General features: G+C 40.8%; 1 non-coding gene across 1 annotated transcript; it reads left to right on the forward strand.

The window, feature by feature from the left end:
- Positions 1–566: 566 nt before the first annotated feature.
- On the forward strand, positions 567–673 carry LOC141589461 (small nucleolar RNA R71). The gene has a single exon (XR_012520398.1). It is a non-coding gene; the product is annotated as a small nucleolar RNA R71 (small nucleolar RNA).
- The last annotated feature ends 20,888 nt before the right edge of the window (positions 674–21,561 follow it).

The following is a 21,561-nucleotide window of genomic DNA, read 5'->3' on the forward strand; positions in this document are numbered from 1 at the left end:
TTTGAGCTTGGTTTCTCATTGGAGGTGGGGTGTATGTTGTTTGAGGATTTTGAACATTTTGGCTTTTGTATGAGAGGTTGGGATGGAATTTGGTGTTTTCATTGTAATAGTTGGAATGAGGGGTACCACTCTTGTATGCTTGGAAAGCATTCACTTGTTCACTTGTTCCCCTACCTTCACTTTGGTCATGTCCCAAAGTTTCACAACTCTCACATACTCCACTTAGAATTGATGAAGATGCCACCATAGCATTAACATGTTGCTTAGGTGATTTGGAGGCCTCTTCAAGTTTAGCCATAGCCTTCTAAAACTTCAAATTAATGGTGTCAATATGAGCACTAAGTTGAGCACCCAATTGAGAAATAGAGTCCACTTCATGCTTTCCTCTTCTAGTAGCCTTCCGAGGTCTACTATATTGTGAGTTATGGACCGCCATTTCCTCAATCTTGTTCCATGTTTGATTATCATCATCTTCGGTAAACATACTATTTGATCCCATATTGAGAATGTTTCGGAAGTCTTCATATAGACCATTCCAAAATTGTTGTACAAGGAACCACTCGCTAAGTCCATGGTGTGGACAAGATCGGCAAGTATCCTTGAATTTCTCCCATGCTTCATACAAAGATTCCTCATCCCTTTGTTTGAACCCGGTGATTTGGGGTCTCAACATGTTAGTCTTTTCCGGAGGATAGAACTTTTTGTAGAAAGCAAGTGCCAATTTCTTCCAAGAGTCAATACCAAGAGTTTCCTAGTCTAGGCTCTTCAACCATTGTTTCGCGGAACCAATCAAAGAAAAAAGAAATAAGACCCATCGAATTTGGTCTTGAGTCACTCCGGTTTGAGAAATCGCATCACAATAGTCACAAAAAGTATCCATATGAGAATGAGGGTCTTCACTAAGCATCCCCCCAAATTGACTTCTCTCAACTAATTGTATAAATGCGGATTTTGCAATGAAATTACCGGTTAAGTGTTGTGGTGTAGGAGTACCATTTAGTAGGTTCTCCTCGGTTGGTACGGAATGTGATGAAAATTTCGGCATCGTGGGTTGATTTTGTGGTTGGTTTTGTGTTGGGCCTTCTCTTGCAAAAGGGTTGATAAACTCAATGTTATTTGGTTGAATGTCCACAATCTCACCAATACCTCTCAAAGTATTTCTAGCAAGTCTTCTATTGTTGGTCAAAGTTCTTTCAATTTCAAGATCAATGGGTAACACGTTACCTTATGATCTCCTAGACATGCAAAATATCAAACAACTTGAAAACAATTAGAATAAACCTTAAGGAGTTTGACTTCTCCAAGGTAAAGAAAGACACAACTAAAAACAATCAAAGAAAATCAAATCAAGTTAACATCGTCCCCGGCAACGACGCCATTTTTGGTCGGATTGTCGGTTTTGTTACTTGTCGTCAAAAGTTACCTAGACCAAAACAATATTTATAACTTCACAAACTACTCTACCTTTAGTAAAGAGGTAAGTAAAGGTCGGATCCCAAGGGACGGGTATTGATGTAGGATTTTTGATTGCAAATGGTTGTGTCTAAGGGTGTCACAATTTGGGTTGAGGTAGGAGATCAATGTAAATAAAGTAATGAAAACAAACAAGATGATTAAAATGAGATGTAAACAATTGATTAAAAGCACTAGGGTGTCATGGGTTCATAGGGGATTCATTGGATTTGATCATACAAACATGTTCTCTACTAGATGCAAGCACTTATTGTTGTGATGGGATCGAGTTGGTTTATGTCTTACAATCCCTAAGAAGGTTTAGGTCCCGGAGCCGAATCGATTAGATTGTAAAACACCTACAAGTCGACTTAATCCTCCCTATCCAACTATATGCATGGTCTAATGAGACTCGAGTTGGTTTATGTCTTACAAGTCTCATTGAAAAGGTAAGTGATGGGTTAAAAATGCAAGGATTCATAGGCTCGCATTTCATCAAACATAACATGTGCATAAGTTGGAATCACAACAACAAGCAAATTAATTATGAAAATATATTAGATTAAGCATGAATCAATCCCCATGTTGGTTTCCCCTAATTCCCCATTAACCCTAGTTAAGGAAACTACTCACTCATTATCATGTTTAACATGCTAACAAGGTTGCCAATCATACTAGCAAGGCAAAACATGATGAATAAATGAAAATGATTAACAATAATTAAACAAGGTTAAGAGAGAATTATACCTATGAAGATGATTCCAAATAATAAAGCAAAGAATAATAGAAGTACTTGATGATTGATGGAAGGTTGTCAATCCTCCAAATAAACCCAAATAATCTTCTAATTACCCAAAATAAATGATGAACGATATAGAAATTAAGGAGAGATTAAGAAATGAGATGTGTATTAATACTAAATTAAGAGTTGATTACAAGATTAAGAGTATTAAGACTTGATTAGGACAAGATTAAGATCCTATTAAGATGACATGCTAATCTAGGTAGTACAATGGGGTATTTATACTAGAGATTAGGTACAAGGATTAGGGTTACTAAGGGCTTAAATGACTATTAAGACCCTTAAGAAAAGTTGAGGAAGTGCTCCTCTCCAAGGAAATGCTCATCTCCGTTTTGGTAGTCTCCAAGAAATCTGCTCGTCCCGAGCGTCTAGGCTGTAGGCACGGTGGGTTCTGCAAGGGAATCCGAGCGGATCAGGGGAGAGACGCTCGGATTTGTTGGCCTCAAGACGAGCGTCTTGGCATCGGGACGCTCGGATTCTGGGCAGGGAGACGCTTGTCTTGGGCAGGGAGACGCTCGGATCCTGGGTCAGCACTTCTCTTTTCTTCTTTCCTTAACAATCCTCGGGGATCTTGTTGGGGATGCAAGGATCCTTTCATCATTGCCCAATATACTTTATTATCTACATAGGCCTTCTAGTATCGTCTTCCCTTTGATGCTTGGTCATTGAATTTGATCAATTTAGCTCCATTTTGCCATGAAAATGCAAGGTTTGCGCTCCTTTCCTACCAAGGGAACAAAACCTCAAAGAATATGCAAAACGGGAAACTAAAGATAGTAAATGACCCAATTATGCACTAAAAAGCATAGGAACGAGGCTAATTCGGGGACTAAATATGCTTAAATATGAGTCACATCAAAGAGAAAATATGTCAATCTACCAGAATATTTGATTTGCAATTACTGTGGTCATACGGTTCATATCCAAGAAAAATGTGTCAAATACGTTCAGGATTTAAGAAAAGGAATCAACTTTGTTAAAGCAACTTACACTATTTTAGAGGAAATTGACTACCCCCATCTGAACCTAGTACGAGTGAAGAACATAACAATAATCATCGTTGGTTCTATGATATGAGCTTCGACTTTAATAAGGCTACCAAATCAAAACAATCACCTAAGCCTAAAGAGTATTTCAAAACTAAAGCTCCCCCAAAACAACCTGAAAGACCACGTCATGAAGAACCCAAAACACAACCACAGACGGTTCCCATAGAAGCCTATTCGTTTCCAAAACGAAATATTTTTACATATGTTTGGGTTAGAAAAGATTTAGTTTTTAGAGTGACTAACATCAAAGGACCGAACTTAGCTTTGGTACCTAAAAACTATATCTCATTATTTTGCAGGTTGTGGTGAAAGAAAATAATCTATGGTACCTTGATAGTCGATGTTCAAGGCACATGACTGGAGATGTAAATTTATTTCTTTCACTTGAACCCTTCGACGGAGGTAAAGTTACATTTGGTGACAATAAGAAGGGTAAGGTTATTGGTATTGGTAAAGTTGGCATATCCTCTTCTCATGCTATTAGGGATGTTTATCTTATTAGTGGTCTCAAGAACAATTTACTGAGTATCTCTCAATTATGTGACAAGGGAAATAAAGTTATTTTTCATTAAGATTCCTGTCGAATAATAATTGAAGGAACAAGTAGTGTTTTGCTTGAAGGACAGCGAAAAAGGAATGTTTATATGATTGACTTAAATAATATTCCTACTAACTCATTCACGTGCATGAAATTTACAACAGATGATCCCTGTCTTTGGCACAAAAGATTTGCTCACATTAGTTCAACTACTTTAAATAAATTAAAGAGATGCGATTTGGTTGAAGGACTTCCCTCAATCAAATTTGATCAAGAAACGCTATGTGACTCGTGTGCTCGCTGCAAGCATGTGAGATCATTGTTCAAACCTAAGAGAATGGTAAGCACCAATGAACCACTAGAACTCGTGCATATGGATCTATGTGGCCCAATGAAGGTAAGAAGTAGAGGCGGATCCAGGTATGTCTTCGTTCTAGTTGATGATTACTCTAGATATGTTTGGCCAATCTTTCTCAATTCAAAAGATGAAACTTTCGAAGAGTTTATAGTTCTAATGAAGCTTGCCCAAAATAAGTATAAATCAAAATTAGTTTCTATTTGTACGGATCATGGCACCGAATTTGATAACCTTGCCTTTATAGAATATTGCAGGGAGAATGGTGTTGGGCATAACGTCTTAGCACCACGAACCCCACAACAAAATGGTGTTGTTGAGCGTATGAATAGAACATTAGAGGACATGGCTCGCACTATGTTGTTATATAGCGGTCTACCTCGTAATTTTTGGGCTGAAGCTATTAGTACTGCATGCTATATACAGAATCATGCTTTGATTAGACCTATTCTCAAGAAGACTCCTTACAAGCTTCTTAGGGGATGTAAACACAACATATCACATCTACGTTGCTTTAGGAGTAAGTGTTTTGTCCACAATAATGGCAAAAATAGACTAAGCATATTCGATTCTAGAAGTGACGAGGCTTTATTTGTGGGTTATTCTAATCATAGTAAAGCATATAAGGTTTCCAACAAGAGAACCCTATGCATAGAAGAAGGTGTTCACGTTGTGTTTGATGAGAATAACATGTTTGACAAAACTGAACAGGATGAAGAAGAAGATTTGAAAGAACCTGATTTCCGACTATCTAGGGATGATCTTCCAGAATTGGATGAGGAAGATAAAGAAATTGAGGGCACAAATGATGAACAAGGAAGCCCTTGGAATGATAAAATAAAGAGAACTGAGAATATAGTTGATGATACTATAACATCAAATCCAAATCAAAGAACAACATCTAGAGTTATACCTGATTTTGTTATAACCCCAAGATTGGATTCAAGGGGAACGAGGCTTGGACCTCAATCATTCGAAGAAGGTGAGCCAAGATCAGATGATAATGTGCCACCTGTCTCTAAGAAATGGAGATATAAGGATTCTCATCCAATGGAAACTATCCTAGGAAGTTTAAATGAAGGAGTTTGAACTCGTAAAAAGCATAACAACTTTTACTCATTTTACTCCTTCCTCTCAACCATTGAGCCAAAAAATATCAAAGAAGAACTTGCAGAACCAGATTGGATCGTGGCCATGCAAGAAGAGCTTCAACAGTTCGAACGGAACAAAGTTTGACATTTGGTTCCGAGACATAAAGACCGAACTGTTATTGGTATAAGATGGGTTTTTAGAAACAAATTGGACGATATGGGAGTTATTGTACGAAATATAGCCAGAATGGTCGTACAAGGGTATAATCAACAAGAAGGAACTGACTATGATGAGACCTTCGCTCCCGTAGCCAGACTTGAGGCTATTAGGATATTAATAGCTTTTGCAGCTCACAAAGGAATTAAACTGTTTTAAATGGACGTTAAGACAACATTAACGGTTATTTGAATGAGGAGGTGTTTGTTCAGCAACCTCCAGGATTTCTTGATAGAAAGTTTCAAAACCATGTTTTCAAATTAGATAAAGCTTTGTATGGTTTGAAACAAGCTCCCAGGTCTTGGTATGATAGATTGTCAAAATATCTTCTTGAAAGTGGTTTTAAAAGAGGATCTATCGACAAAACCCTATTCTTGAAATCCGAAAATTCCGATTTATTAGTTGTACAAATTTATGTTGGCGATATTATTTTTGGTTCAACTAATAATCGTTTGTGTAAGTACTTTTCAGAATTGATGACCTCTGAATTCGAGATGAGCATGATGGGAGAACTCAAGTTCTTCCTTGGGCTTCAAGTTCAACAAACTACTGAAGGAATTATGATACACCAACAGAAATACATCAAAGAGCTAATCAAGAAATTTGGTATGGAAAATTCTATTTCTAAGCCAACTCCTATGGTTATAGATAAGAAGTTAACTAAGGATGAAGACGGTAAGTCTGTCGATGAGACAACTTATCGAGGTATGATTGGCTCACTTCTTTCTTTAACTGCATGTCGTCCTGATAAAATGTTTAGTGTATGCGTATGTGCTCGATTTCAATCGTGCCCTAAAGAATCGCATATGATTGCAGTTAAGAGAATTCTGAAGTATTTAATTGGTACATCGAAGTTATATCTGTGGTATCCTCTCGCGTGTAATTTTGATCTCATAGGGTATTCAGATGCAGACTACACAGGTTGTTCACTTGATAGGAAAAGTACTTCCGACATAGCTACGTTTGTTGGAACTTGCATAATTACATGGGGTCAAAGAAGCAAAATTATGTTGCGTTATCTACAGCTGAAGCCGAGTATATTGCTGTTGGGTTGGTATGTTCTCAACTTTTATGGCTTAAGCAACAGTTATGTGATTATGGTGTTAACGTTGGGTGTATTCCTAATTTATGTGACAATACGAGTGCTATAATTATATCTAAGAACTCTGCGCAGCACTCGCAAACTAAGCATATAGACATTAGACACCATTTTCTACGTGACCATGTAGATAAGGGCAACATAAGACTGGAATTTTGTAGTACAGAAAAATATTGGGCTAATATTTTTACCAAGGTATTGGCTAGAGAACGTTTTGAGATTTTACGGTTGGAAATTGGTTTAATTAGTGGCAACTAAACTTATCACAAATATTTTATATTTCATATGACTGACTAAATTTAACGAGATTGTATGACTGTGTCCGTATTTTTCGTTATAAGTTTATTTGTGTTAAATGTTATATTATATTATGAGAATATTCCGTTTTCTAGTCATGTATATCTTGTGTCTTATTACGAACCATAACTTCGGTAACAAATTATTCTTCTATATCCTCTTTACCAAAAATTTTACCAAAATTTTATCTTTTTACCAAATTTTATATCACCAAATTCTCTAAAAAGATTTATCCTAAATTATCCGATATATATATAAAAAAAAAAAAAAGGAAAATCTACCAATATCTTGTGTTACCTACTCCTACACGTTACCTATATCTACTTTCCTAATTCTATCCAACCACATATTTACCATCGCCATAAATACTCCCTCCTTTCCACCATCCTATCACCATACTAATCCCTCAAACTTTTTTACTCAAAAATTTACTAACACTCAACCTTTCATGATCATCATGTCTCTCAAACCCAAAACCCGGATTCATACACCCCCAACTCGGTCTTCCACTAAGAATGAGACTCTAAAATTGCAATGCAATCCGTCCAATCAATCTCAAACAACTTCCTCACCGAAATCCAACCAAAAATTGCCTAATCCTTACAATAACCGTGAGGATATTGACATAAGTGGGAAGAGACGCAAGCCCGCAAAGGCGAAAGGGGTTGTTTTTGAGGAAGATGTAGTCGGAGACGAGGTTAGTGAGGTTGTTTTGCGCGATGGGTTTCAGCGTACTCTGTTTCGAGAAGTTATGGAGCATGCTACTCTTGCCGGGTTGGATAAAGTCCGTCTTACCAAAGGTGAAAGAACTCTGATTAATCGTACTCTCCATTATCCTATTCATGGAGGCCAATATTATCCTTCTTCTTTGTACACGAAGATTGATGCTATCCAATTCTTTCGCGATTTCTTGAAATTTCAAGAATGGGAGAAAATCAGTCAGTTTTCGGGTCCGATTTATCCAGTTGAAGTCATTCAATTCTTTGCCTCTGTTTCGGCAAACAATGGGGTCTTGCATCCAATGGTGAATGGTCATGAGGTTGAAATCTCCATTGAGGACTTCTGCTCGGCCTTCTCGGTTCCAAGTGATGGTTCGGAAATCAATCCTAGTCAAGAATGGCGAAATGTCACGGATGAAAAGAAGATGATCATCAAACGCTATTTTGATGATGGTGCCACGTTTCATAGCCACGTCTTAGCAGGATTGTTTCCTCCCAAATTGAAGTTCTTTCTTACTTATGTATGGAACACTATTGTACCGAGGAAGAATGGCCGAGACAAAGTATCAAGCTATGAGTTAATCCTTCTCTATTCGTGGCTTGAAGGTGAAAAATTAAGTCTTCCATTACTCGTCTTTTATAAGATTATTCAAGTTAGTTTGTCAGTGACCGGTGAAAAGTTCTTAACCACTTTTGATTTACCGTATGGGATTCGGATATCCCCTCTTTTGGAAATTAAACGGGTGGTAAATCCAGCTAGCTATGGTGTTAAGGGATTGGATTCCATGGGTGATAATTATCTTAGTTAAATGGGTATTATGGTGTAGATACCCAGTATCTGCTGAGACTCCAACAAACACCCGATGATTATCGGACTGCAACATGTTTTGGAATCGCGGCGTTTGATCGATAGTTTGTGTACAACTTTACGTCGGAAAACTTAAAACGATTTCGAAAATAAGACATTTCAAAACATTTCAAAAATACCTGGAGTGTTTAATGCACGACGACGGGGTCGCAATGACACTAACTAGAGTCAAAACCGACACCGGACCAAAAACCGACTCAAAAATTCAAATCCCGACTCCAACAACGAGTCAAACCGAGTCAACCACCAAAAAAAAACATTTCAATCCTTCTACCTTAAGTTTTCCTGGATTTATGTTTGGTCAAGTACCAAACATATGACTACAAAACCTAGGATAGAACAAATTATGATTGCGTTTGTGTGAAAGCGACAACACACCTCGAAGATCCGCGACGTGGCTCGCGCCTCTTTGAGCAGCCCAGGTGGCCACGTCGCTCAAAACTCACACAACCACTCATTTCCCTATAAATACCCCTCAAATGCCCCCATTTGAGAGTTACGCGAGTGTCCGCCCCCCTCTTTTCTCCCTTAAAATTCTCGACTCGACTTCTTAAGTCACAATCCGACGCGTATTTATGACCTACCGATCGTAAATACAAGCCTTACACATTGTTTGGTACTGTCATCGTGCATTAAATCACTTGACCGACCACTTCGACCACTACACCGTCACTAAACTTAAAACACTCTTTTTACTTACCAAAACGGTTTTAAACCGAGTCTTTTCCGACCAAACGAGTTGTTACACTTACGTCGGTCACTCGCCATAACCACACATGTAAGTATGAGGGTGTAAAACTCCTCTTTTTATCATGTTTTTTTACTTGTTTCATGACCTTAACATGCTAAAACGTGCATAACATGAACCAAAACATGGAATAAACGAGCCAAAACTGATTTTTGGCCTGAGACAGAAGCCCCTTGGTTCGCCAGCTTGCTCGCGCCTAAATGGGGTGTCCAGGTCAGAGATCAACCGTGTTTTTTCTCGTCATTTCCCTTTAACTCATTTTCATATTTGTAATCGGTTTTTACCATTTCAAATATTTTCAAACCCTTTTTTATTTTACTTCATTTGTTTTAACCATAAAACATTTTTCACCCTTGGTTCCTCATACCATGACGGTTAAATCCGTGTTTCGGTGATAATATTTGGTTAATAACATTTAAAAGGTATTTTAAAGCCTTTTATTTCATTTCTTTACATTTCCAAAACAAATACATTAGTCACCAACACATAGTCATCCTTGGTTCTACATACGATGCCGGATTTTAACCCGGGTACGATGATGAGTATCGACTAACATCCAAATGAACTTAAAACAATTAGTTCATAATCATTTTCAAAACTATTCATGTCAAGTTTGTCAAGTCGAACCCGACACCGAATATTATCAAAATAATGATGATTATTCGAGTCTTGTTCTTCAAATCAACAAATGCGGTCTAAACGACCCTTTCAAACCAAATCTGGTTCCGACACCCATTTTTCAACACGTTTTATAACGTTTTTCAAAAGGTCAGAACACGACATATAACCGTAGGCTGACCCGCGCCTCAAGTAGGCCTTTTCTTTCTCATTTTAAGAACCAGGGGAGGCCCCATTACACCGCCGGCTGGCTCGCGCCTCATGTAGCCGTCTGGTACAGGGCCTGTTCCCTTTCCAACATTAGTCTAGGACGATCCCGACTCCGATTAGCTCGGATATAGGACAGATCAGATGACTATTTGTTCATTCAAAATCGTATTTACAAAACGCCTTACTAGGACAAATGGATCACGTTATGCACCCTAAACCTAATACGGTAAATGGATGTTTAATTTCCGTCTTGCATGCAAATCAATCATTAATCAAACTTGACATCTTATACTTGATACTTGGATTAAATCAACCGACTTAGAAAGCTCTTAAATGTTAGGTTTAAATTATTGGATGCGCATTCATGCATTTAAACCGTTTTATCGACTTTTGCATTCAACCAACCAAGATCGATCAGTAGAGGCCGCTACCGCGGGCGGGATTGGGTGTCTGATTAAAGGGCTTCCCAATACGTACCTTCACCTCTTACTCAGAAACTTTGGATAGTGGACGACCTTATCCAGGGCGTACGAGAGTCATTCTAGAGATAGGATGCTAAAGAGGGACGATTTCCTTATCTTTAGTACCTATTCAAACGCTGCTTTGTGCTTCGATTTGACCGAGGTATAAAGTGGAATTCGAACGGGTTCCAAGCATCCCACAAATGCTTGGTGGCGACTCCGAACAACTCTAATCGTTTCGAGACCCTTACCGAGACGAAACCGACCGACCTAAAACGATCCGGTCGAAAGCATTTTTACGCCGCCGAGCGTGGCTTTCAAAAAGACCGCTGCATGTCCACAGATTGGCATGGCGTGCAGGTGGCCCACCACCATGGAACGGTAGGTGGCCCCAAATCCACAGACCGAGACGTGGCCCATGTCCACAGTTTGGCGACTCCGCTGGGGAAAACTAGGACACTTGTGTCTTTGTGATCCCTAGATGGTGAGACTCGAACGAGGTCTTGGTTGGAATGCATTAATTGATATTACGGTCACGGTCGGGTTCCTTGTCCGGGCCCACAACCTAACCCTTTTCGACGAATTGGCTCGTCTCGTCGGCGTGAGTTTTCTCATCCCCGCGTTTCGAATCCCGATTGAGTCAAGCATACCATTGACGTTACACATTTATGTTTCGTCAAAGAGCTTTCATCACTTTTGAGCACGAGGCTAGGGCACCGTCCTTACACATTTTGTTTGGATTGGTATCCCTCTCGCAAATCGGGGTTTGATTGCTTGGTGTGTAACCCACCCTCTTAAGCCAAAACCCGTGTCAGCATAATGCATAATATAATGACCTGTGAGTGCTTATGTGCTACTTGATCATAAGTCCTTCCTTGTCATTTTCAAACTTTCAAAAATCACCCTTTGGCGCCGTTATAATGGCTATTCACTAGTAGAAAAACCCCCTATCACGACGCAGCTATCATGGTGGTTCTAATATAAACGACGCGAAAAGCCCAATAAATTGGCGGGAAGGAAATTTTGATGTATGTAGGAGTTCTATAGTGGAGGTTTAAGTAAGAACCGACGTGATAACTTAAGCTTTTTATGGCGGTTCGAAATAGGAAACGCCACCATAGGTCAATTGTGGCGGTTCTATTAACAATCGGCGTTAAGAATGACGCTAAAAGTTAATACAAAGTTATAATTTTTTGTGCTAAAAAACCGCCATAATATGTTTTTGTGTCGGTTTCTAATTAAAACCGACTTTAATAGCTAAAAAAAATAAAAAATAAAAACTCCAAAAACCCTTGACATTATACTCAGTATTGATAAGTTCATTCCTTCATCGTCTTCTTCATTCCAACCGCCAAAACCTCACAATCCCCTCACAATTCAACTCCGGCAACCAAAACATCCTTACCTTTAGCCGCCCTCGACACCATTACGCCGCTTAAACTCCTTGTCATGAGGTTAGTCACATACTTTATTTCATCGATTTTATGGTTTAATCGATTTCGGCTAATTAATCACCATTTTATTTCATCCTTTTGTTTTCAGTTATCATCGACCCACCTGCCATCCAAGCCGTTCGTCAGCTACCAGTCACTACCCTTGATTTAAAGGTTAGTATTCTTCTTTTATAAAGCTATTTTTGTTTTTAATTTGTGTTTTACATGTTGTTTTATGATAATTAGTATAGTTTAGGATGTGTTTTGTTGATTTATTATGTAATTATTGTAAATTTCAGATTGTAATATAATATTTTTTTTTGTGAATTATGGTTATTAAAATTGGGGATTTTGTATCCTAATTGGCGAGTTACTCGATTCGCTGTGAATTCGCCCTTACCCATTCACGATCCGGTCTTGTAAAATATGTGTTAACATGTATATTCAGCAAACGACAGGATAGAATTCGCTCAATGATTCGCGATTTAGAGAACCCCGAGCAATTGCGAAACCACTGTAGTATGTTGGAAGAGTAATTGAATACGTCTAACCATGTAATAGTGTTCATTCTAATTGTTTTTCCTGGGATGGGAGAGAGTACAAGTAATATTTTGCATAACGAAGTCTTCAATCTTGCATATTTTGACTTGAGTGATACACCTAAACAGCTAAAGCTCTCCTATTTGGGGTACACAACTAAGTCCTAGATCATAACAAATTCCTATCTAAGCTATGTCCTCTGACTGAAAGCAGGTTCCATTTTCCAACACATTTGTGGAAAATTATTGACTACATGAGACTATGAGAGAGGTAAGGCTAAGGCTTCCTTTGATGGATCATCTAGTATATTTTTCTTTGACTTTGTTTGTATTATTCTCTTGTACCATAGACACTCTTATAAATGTTTCTTTGATGCAGCATTAAGCTTAAGTACTAGTCATGTAATCGCGTTATGTAATTGAGTAAATCAGGAAGTCAACATTTTTAAATCCGTGAATGGTGTTAATACTGTCTATGGCTTCTACTTTGAGACTCGTATTCTTTTATTCAAATTTTTATTGGGCATCAAAGTAAGCTTGCTCTGAATGCTAGCATCTGCTTCCTATAGGTGTTGTGGTACTTGCAGACTATGGACTATGTTGCATTGATGAATTCGATAACATGTCTGCAGAACATCAGGTGGGGCCTTCTCAGTATCTGAATTTCCCTCCCCTATATTCTTGTGTTTGGTAATTCTTTGTTTTTTTAATGGCATATGAAGCTTAGCCCCTCTCCCCTACTCCTCAAAGAAAGATTAAACCCTTGTGAATTCTTGATGAAAAAGTTTTGCAAATTCCCTTTAATTCATTGTTTAGATACTGGATGATTAAATTCAATGAGAAACCATTTAATTTTGGACCCTTTCTTTTGGTTTCCTTCTAAATGAAAAAAATTATGGATATTGGAAATATTAAGATACATAATCATTGGTTTGTGAATACGCCTTTACCAGTTCACGATCCGGTCTTGTAGAATATGTGCTAATATGTATTTTTTAGCAAACGACAGGATATAATTCGCTCTTAACGAGTCGCGATATAGAGAACCCCGAGCAAATGCGGTACTGCTGTAGTATGTTGGGTTGTTACAAAATTTTGGGGGCTTTTGTATAAAGGTTGTGCTTTTGTGTAGATCTGAAAAGTATTAGTTGCTGGTTTAATTTCTCCCCTCCCCAGATTTTTGTTGCTGATTTATGTTACCACTTTCATATTAAGCATGTTCACAATCTTTGTTGTGCTAGACGACATGGATTCTGTCTCATGTATACTCTTGTTTTACTGAATCTTCCCGAAGCCTTGTACTATTTTTTCAAGTATAAAGGCGTATTAAGGCTTTCAAGCCAGTCTATTAAGGCACTAATTTTACCAGTCTAAGGAATTTGCAATGAATTGAATGAGAACATGGATGATTTGGTTTCTTATCACAGATCTGTCTTTTTGCCCACTACCATGTTGTATATTTTCCCACCTTAGTGTCTGATTTGGTTTGTTACCATGCAGATCCATTTCAATTGAGTTCATAGGCATGCCCCTCCTGCTCTATATCTGATGTACTTGCCTTTTTCAACATCTTTATTTCCATGTTCAAATTGCCATCACTTTTACTAATCTTGTTACGTGACAATTTTTGCTATACGTAGAATAATGTCCATCTGAAGAAGGGGATTTTCTTTAACGAAAGTAGAAAAATTTCCAGATTGGTGGAATATTCATATTATTACCTGTTGAAAGATTTATCTACATAGCCTTCTGACTGTCAATGTTGTGGTCAGTGTTCATAGGCATATGCCAAGTTTAGAGGATATTAGAGTTGTAAGGCTTTTTTGTGGTTTCAGGAAGCTTCCCGACTCACGTGGCATCAGTTGCCACACTTCTCTGTAGCATTAATGGAAGCCCTTGACACTGTTTTCAGAACTATATTACTATATACAGGTGATTACTTCCTTCACTTCTTACTTTATTTCATAAATTTTAAGCCTACAGTTTTGTTCACGTGTGTCTGTAATAGAGTATTGTGACCATGAGCATTTGGTCTTCGTTGGTTTTCATGTGTTTATACTCTATCTCTTAGTAATGTGTGTCAAGTGTCAACTCTCAAATCTCACCTTATTATTTTGATATTCCATTTTTGCACTATTATCCAGCCTGACATTAATGTCATTCGCTAAAAGATCTTGGTAGTTATCAGCATCATTTGAATGTCATTTTCAGTGCAGGTAAATTGAACATAAGAATGGCCAACGAGCACAATTATCTTAATCAGAGCAAGTTCTTGGAGTAACACGGTCCATGGCTAATGGTGAAAGATTTATTCTTCCATATTTTGATCGAAGTTTTTGTTCTGGCTGAATTTGAATCTCTCTTTTTTCTTCCGTATTAATATATTATTCTACCAAGTTAGCATTGTTCAGTTAATTGTTCTAATCTGTCCATTTTTTTTTTCAGATTGTGGAGTTCAATGTTATTTATATAGGTACCCTTTTTTTCATTGTTTAATTTTTAGTAACGCTAGACGTTGATTTAATAATGCTTAGTTTGATTTTCTTACTATGGGTTTTGTTTACCGTATCATTGCAGATTTAAGAGTAACAGTGTCAATTGACGAGATAAAGAATGTTAAAGGGGTGTAGGCTACCAAATGTATATGTAAATGTTGATTAGTCTATTAAATAAGATGTGTATGCGATTATTTATACACTTGGATGTAAAATTTTTGAACATGGACATTATTGTTCTACCGGATGATATGAAAGTTTTCGGGTAGTTGGTTGCATTCTTGTGTATGTATTGTTTGTTCATTTCGATACTGGAGTGTCAAATTTATGGGAGGTTGGTACAAAAATTTAGGTAGCAATTTTTTTTTTTAAAATACCTATCTATGGCGGCGGTTCTAAGTTAGAAACGCCACGAGCTATAGTGACGGTTCTTAAGTAAAACCGCCACTATAGATAATCAATGGTGGCGGTTCTTAAGTTAAAAACCGCCACTATAGATAATTAAAGTGTTCATTGAAATACCTATGGTGGCGGTTTTCTTACAATAACCGCGACTAGAGATGAGTTACAGTGGCGGTTCTTGTCTAACAACCGTCGTATTATATAAGTCTATAATGGCGGTTTTGTATAAGATCCACCACTATAGGAGAGCTATAACGACGGTTGTACAATCATCTACAACCGCCGTAAAGTTTATACGACGCCGCGATAAACGACGCACCCTAAATCTCTAAAAACCGCCACAAAAGGTCATTTATAACCGCCACCGTAGGGGGTTTTTCTACTAGTGATTTCAAACCTTGGTCTTTCGCCGACCGTTGCACGCCTTTCTAGGCCGTCGTAATGACGATTTTCAAACCCGGTTTTTATAACCATTTCAACACGCATTTCTCGGCCGTCGTAATGACGATTTTCAAACCCGGTTTTATAACCATTTCAACACGCCTTTCTGGGCCGTCGTAATGACGGTTTTTAAACCCGGTTTTTATAACCATTTCAAACACGCCTTTCTGGGCCGTCGTAATGACGATTTTGAAACCCGGTTTTCTATAACCATTTCAACCTTTCTAGGTCGTCGTAATGACGATTTTCAAACTCGGTTTTCTACAACCATTTCAAATCCCCTTTTTACGCCGTTAAAATCGCCGCGTCTAGACACGGATTTTAACCCGTTTCGCGCCGACAATGGCTCTTTCAAAACTCGAGAAAAGCACACACCCTTTTCTCGAGACACTTTTGAGATCCCGAGGACCATACACCGTCCCCGAGACCTCTTCAAACAATTCAAACCCGATTTTCAAAACATACAATTTTGAATTTCAAAACCGTCTTGGGAAACAATACACTGTTTTCCGAGCCGATTCGAACTCAAAACCGTCTTTTGCAAATAAACTTAAGACAACCCTTTCAACTGATCGACTTGCAGAGATCTCTATCTTCGGAAGCCATCCTTAAAGCGACGAATGAATCTTTTTGAAAATTTCTATTTTCGAAAACTTCAGTCCACCATTCCAATTCCGCCTCGTGTCTATCGAGTCGAAGCAAACATACTTATGGGTCTTTACTTATGAGTCGTCTCACCACGAGACCTGTCCAATGGCGTCGCGCCGTTATGTTCGACTCGTGTCAAAGGTTTGGTCAACACCGTCATGTCATAAATCGAGACAACACCGAGGAACCACACACGGTCATCCTCGTCCTGTTGAGTCTGATCTTTGTCTCGTCCTTTGTGTTGTCTGCGTTCAGTCTTCGAACCGTGTCGGATTGAGTTGTAATGTGAGCCGTTTTTCTGCCTCAGAACCATGGCCCCGTCTTCAGCTTCGTCCAACAACAACGATAACAAAAGAGATGTCACGATCGATCAGCTAGCCAGCCTTCTCACCGCTCTTAAGGTCACCCTGGATCGCGTCGAGACCCGTATCGACGCCCTGGAAAACAAAGAAACTGGAGAACATAATACCCCACCTCTGACTGAAACTGAGAAGAGGCTAAAGCTCTTGGAATAACAGCTCCTAGCCCGAGGTAACAATATCCATCTTGAGAACAACCGAAGGTTCGAACTTGTTGGGGATCAGTTACCTGACAACTTTACCCTAACTGATGTACCTAAGTTCAAAGGAGTGGAGGACCCGCTCAATAATATCGGTGCCTTCAAAGACTACATGGCCATTAAAGGGGTCAAACAGGAACTTTTCACCCGGATCTTTCCGTCCTCCTTGGAACCGATCCCACGCCAATGGTACTACTCCCTTGATCCGAAAAACCTTACTACTTGGGATGAGGTCGCGGTCGAATTCGCCAAAGAATACGCCGACAATGTCGAAATCCAAGCCAATACCCGTACTCTTGAGGTTCTAACCCAGAACGATAAGGAAAGGTTCACCGAGTTCTTAACCCGTTGGAGGAGGGTAAGTACTCAATTGGTCAGTAAACCGAGTGAATCAACTTTGGTGGAAAATTTCGTCAACAATCTCCTCCCAGTGTACGCCAACTTACTGAGGTATCAAAATATTAAGACCTTCCAGGATCTGCAAATTCTGGGGACACGCATTGAAGATGACCTCCGGAAGGGTGTCTTGGCCAAGACTACTGGTAGAGGCTACCAAGGATCCACCCCAACCGGATCCCGCCCTTACGGCCAAACGAACAAGATTGATGAGGTTAACCTCGTTGAACCATCTGCTAAGAGGGCTGAGCGCCCCTAGAGAGTGTTCACCAATATAGGGTCAACTTACGCAAGTGCTCTGAAGAGGCTTATAGACCAGGGAAAGTTACAACCAATCGGACCCACCCCGGATCCGACTGATGCTAAGAAGTCCCGGTTCTGGAACCCAAATGCCTACTGTCAGTACCATCAAGGGAAGGGGCATGATACTTAAACCTACTTCAAACTCAAACACATCATCCAAGACATGATTGAGAAAGGAGATTTGCCTTTACCCCCACCGACTAAGCCAAACAACAAAACAAATCCTCTGGGAATCCATGCCATCTCCGATGATGAGCCAACTCTGGACTGCTCACACCTATTCCTGCCAGTTGATGACGAGGTGAATGCCTTGGAGAAAGATCCCTCGGACGGGGTATTTTTGTTTAGTGCTGCCACTATGCTCACCATGTTCCAACAGGTTGAGGAAGCCATAGCCAGTCTCTCCGAAAGGATCACCCGACTTGACGATGCCTACCGTCGACTTATCTTCAATCCTCCGCCGCCACGCCCGAGGGAGAGTCCCCCGAGCACCCAAAACTACCCACACCAGGACGGATTGCTCCCGCGACCCTTCTGGCATGCATCTCACAATAATCAACCCCACAATAATCAACCGCACAATAATCAACCCCACAAAACTACCCCCACAAAAATTACCCTCACAAAAATATCCCTCACAAAAATTGCCTACCAAGGAATACCCCTCCATGGTGCCTTCGAGATCCTGAAATCAACGGCATCTGGAGAGACGATGGTGAAGATGTCTACCTTGTCCCAGAGAAAGAGAAACGGGTGAAAGAGATCGGCCACCTTACCCGGTCTGGACGCCCCTATCAGAACCCGAACAATCCAACGGTCATTCCAACAATGAATAACCAAGTTGTCCCGGAGGTAGACACTCAACCAAGAGCTCCCGAGAATTCAATCCTCAAGCAGCTTCAGAAGGCGAAAGCCGAAATCTCAATCTGGCAACTGATCGCAACATCCTTTGAACACCGACAGGCTTTGCTACAGGCCTTGGGAAAATTAACCGTGCCCTCCACCTCTTCCCTCCAAGAAATAGTGGCGCACATGACAAGGGACGCCCCTGACTTGAACAACCCAGTCGTCTTTTCCGACGAAGATATCCCTCCCTTCGGAGCCAATCATAACCTTGCCATGTACATTACCGTACAATGTCTCAAGAATAATGTACCCATGGTCCTTGTAGATGACGGATCCGCGGTAAATGTCATTCCCCTCAAGACTGCTCACAAGCCGGGTATCGAGGAAGCTGATTTGGTCCCAACAAATCAAGGAGTACGCGCCTACGACGGCACTCGTCGCAAGGTTGCGGGGCTCATCACTCTGACTATCGCAACCGGACCACTGGAAAGACAAACCAGTTTTCAAGTGGTCGACATCGACGCCTCTTTCAATATGCTCCTGGGACGTCCCTGGATTCACGCCGTCAAGGCAGTTACCTCGACTCTCCACCAGAAGATCAGGGTCCCCTTCAACGGGAAAACAATCACAATTCCTGCTTCCCTGATCAAAGCTGTTATGAGAAAGGGAATAGCCTCCCAGACCATTGAGGAAGATGATAATGAAATGTGGGGATTCCAAGCTGTAAATGCCATAACTGATGAATCAACACCCTTTGATTGTGACCCGTTTGCCAACCTCACAGTCAACCGTATCATGATGCGCCAGGGTTACATTCCGGGTTTGCCCCTCAATCCACTGAAGAGCACCTTACCTCCCTTGAAACAGGCTAAGGTCCCCAACATTCCCTTTGGGCTGGGATATGAACCTACCAATGAAGATATCCAGGAGATGAACCTCCATAGTCCAAAAACGTAAGAAGCACGGAGTTATCCTCCGTCCGTATCATCTGACCCTCAATGGATACTTTGTCCCCGAGGGAGAGTCCGAACTCTACCATGGGTTTCCGGAGCCGATCTTTGACTCTGTGGCCAAGGCCAGGTACCCGGGTGTGGAAGTCTTCCAGGACTGCTACTTCATCCCCAACAACACCGAAGCTGCTTCAACCGAATCTAAGTCGTCGTCATGCCTCGATGGACAAGCTGTCACTCTCCTCTTTGGGGAAGATAACATCAAACACCTCGACTATGAGGACATTATCAACATCGCCCTGAACGACAATCAATTTGACCAAACCGCCTTGATCTCCCACACTGACCCGGAGAAAGCTACACAAGGCTGGAGGAAGACCGTCAAGTGGACCGATCGCCAAGGCCGCATTCTCAAAATCACAACTGGAGAAGGCCCTATGTACAAGGAGGGAAGTGAAGAAGAATCTGAGTCTGAGTCGGAGTCAGAGTCAGAGTCTGTCATAGCTCCTAACACTCCTGATGTCCCAGTCAAGGTCCCCTTCCCACTGTTCTATCACAAAGTCGTGGCTGATTCAGAGGCTGAGTCTACTAGGGTCACCCCCACTCCCATGAAAGGTGACAACCTGGAGATTGTTACAGGGGCCACCTCCTCTGCCGTGTCGCCTCTGACTGACCACGAGATGTCTGTCCTTTCCGAGCTTTTCGCTCATGTCAACTTAATGAACGCTAAGTTTGCTTATGGCTCGTCTCAATTTAACTGCAATGCAATTCTGAATGACTACGAGGAATTTGACTTGAGTGACTACCCACCTCACCTAGCCAAAGAACTTGACAAACGGGAAACCAGAACCCCCATCATTGAGGAGACCGAACCTATTAACGTAGGAACCGACAATACACCTCAAGAACTTAGGATAGGGACAACCCGGGACCCCTCGGAGAGACAACAGTTCATTGACCTCCTCCACGAATACAAGGACGTATTCGCCTGGTCGTACAGAGACATGCTTGGGATTGACAGGGAAATTGCAGAGCACCGGATACCCATTAAACCCGGAGCTAAACCCGTGAAGCAGAAGCTGCGCCGGATGCGTCCTGAATGGGCCCTGAAAATCAAGGAAGAAGTGGACAAACAGTTCAAGGTTGGGTTCATCAAAGTGTCTGAATACTCCGATTGGGTGGCCAACATTGTGCCCGTACCTAAGAAAGACGGAAGAATTCGGGTTTGCGTCGACTTCAGGGATCTGAACAAGGCTAGTCCAAAGGACGACTTCCCCTTGCCACATGTGGACATTCTGGTGGACAATACCGCCGAACATGCCCTCCTATCATTCATGGACGGGTATGCCGGATACAACCAGATTAAAATGGCTGAGGAAGACATACATAAGACAGCATTCACTACACAGTGGGGTACATATTGCTACACAATCATGCCCTTAGGTCTTATCAACGCCGGGGCTACTTACCAAAGAACCGCTACCACTCTCCTACATGATATGATGCACAAGGAGGTAGAGATGTATGTCGATGACATGATCGTCAAATGAAAAGACCGGGACGGCCATATCAACGCCCTTCAAAAATTCTTCGCTCGTCTGCGGAAATATAACATGAGACTAAATCCTCAGAAGTGTGCATTCGGGGTCACCTCCGGAAAACTCTTGGGACATGTCGTCAGCAAAAGAGGCATTGAGATTCATCCAACCAAAATCAAATCCCTTCAACAAATGCCACGGCCTAAGAACGAGAAGGAGATTCGGGGATTTCTCGGTCAGGTCTAATACATCAGCCGCTTCATCGCCAAGCTCACCATGATTTGTGAACCGATATTCAAGAAGCTTCGCGCCTCGGATCACAGCGATTGGGACGACGACTGTCAAAAGGCCTTCGACAAGATAAAGGAAATCCTATCCAAGCCTCCTGTCCTCATGCCACCTCAACCGGGGATTCCTTTATCCCTATACCTGACTGTTACCAACACAGCCATGGGAGCAATGCTAGCACAAACAGTCGGCAATGAAG

The sequence above is a fragment of the Silene latifolia genome, chromosome 6 (assembly GCF_048544455.1).
Source record: "Silene latifolia isolate original U9 population chromosome 6, ASM4854445v1, whole genome shotgun sequence".
Lineage (NCBI taxonomy): Eukaryota > Viridiplantae > Streptophyta > Magnoliopsida > Caryophyllales > Caryophyllaceae > Silene > Silene latifolia.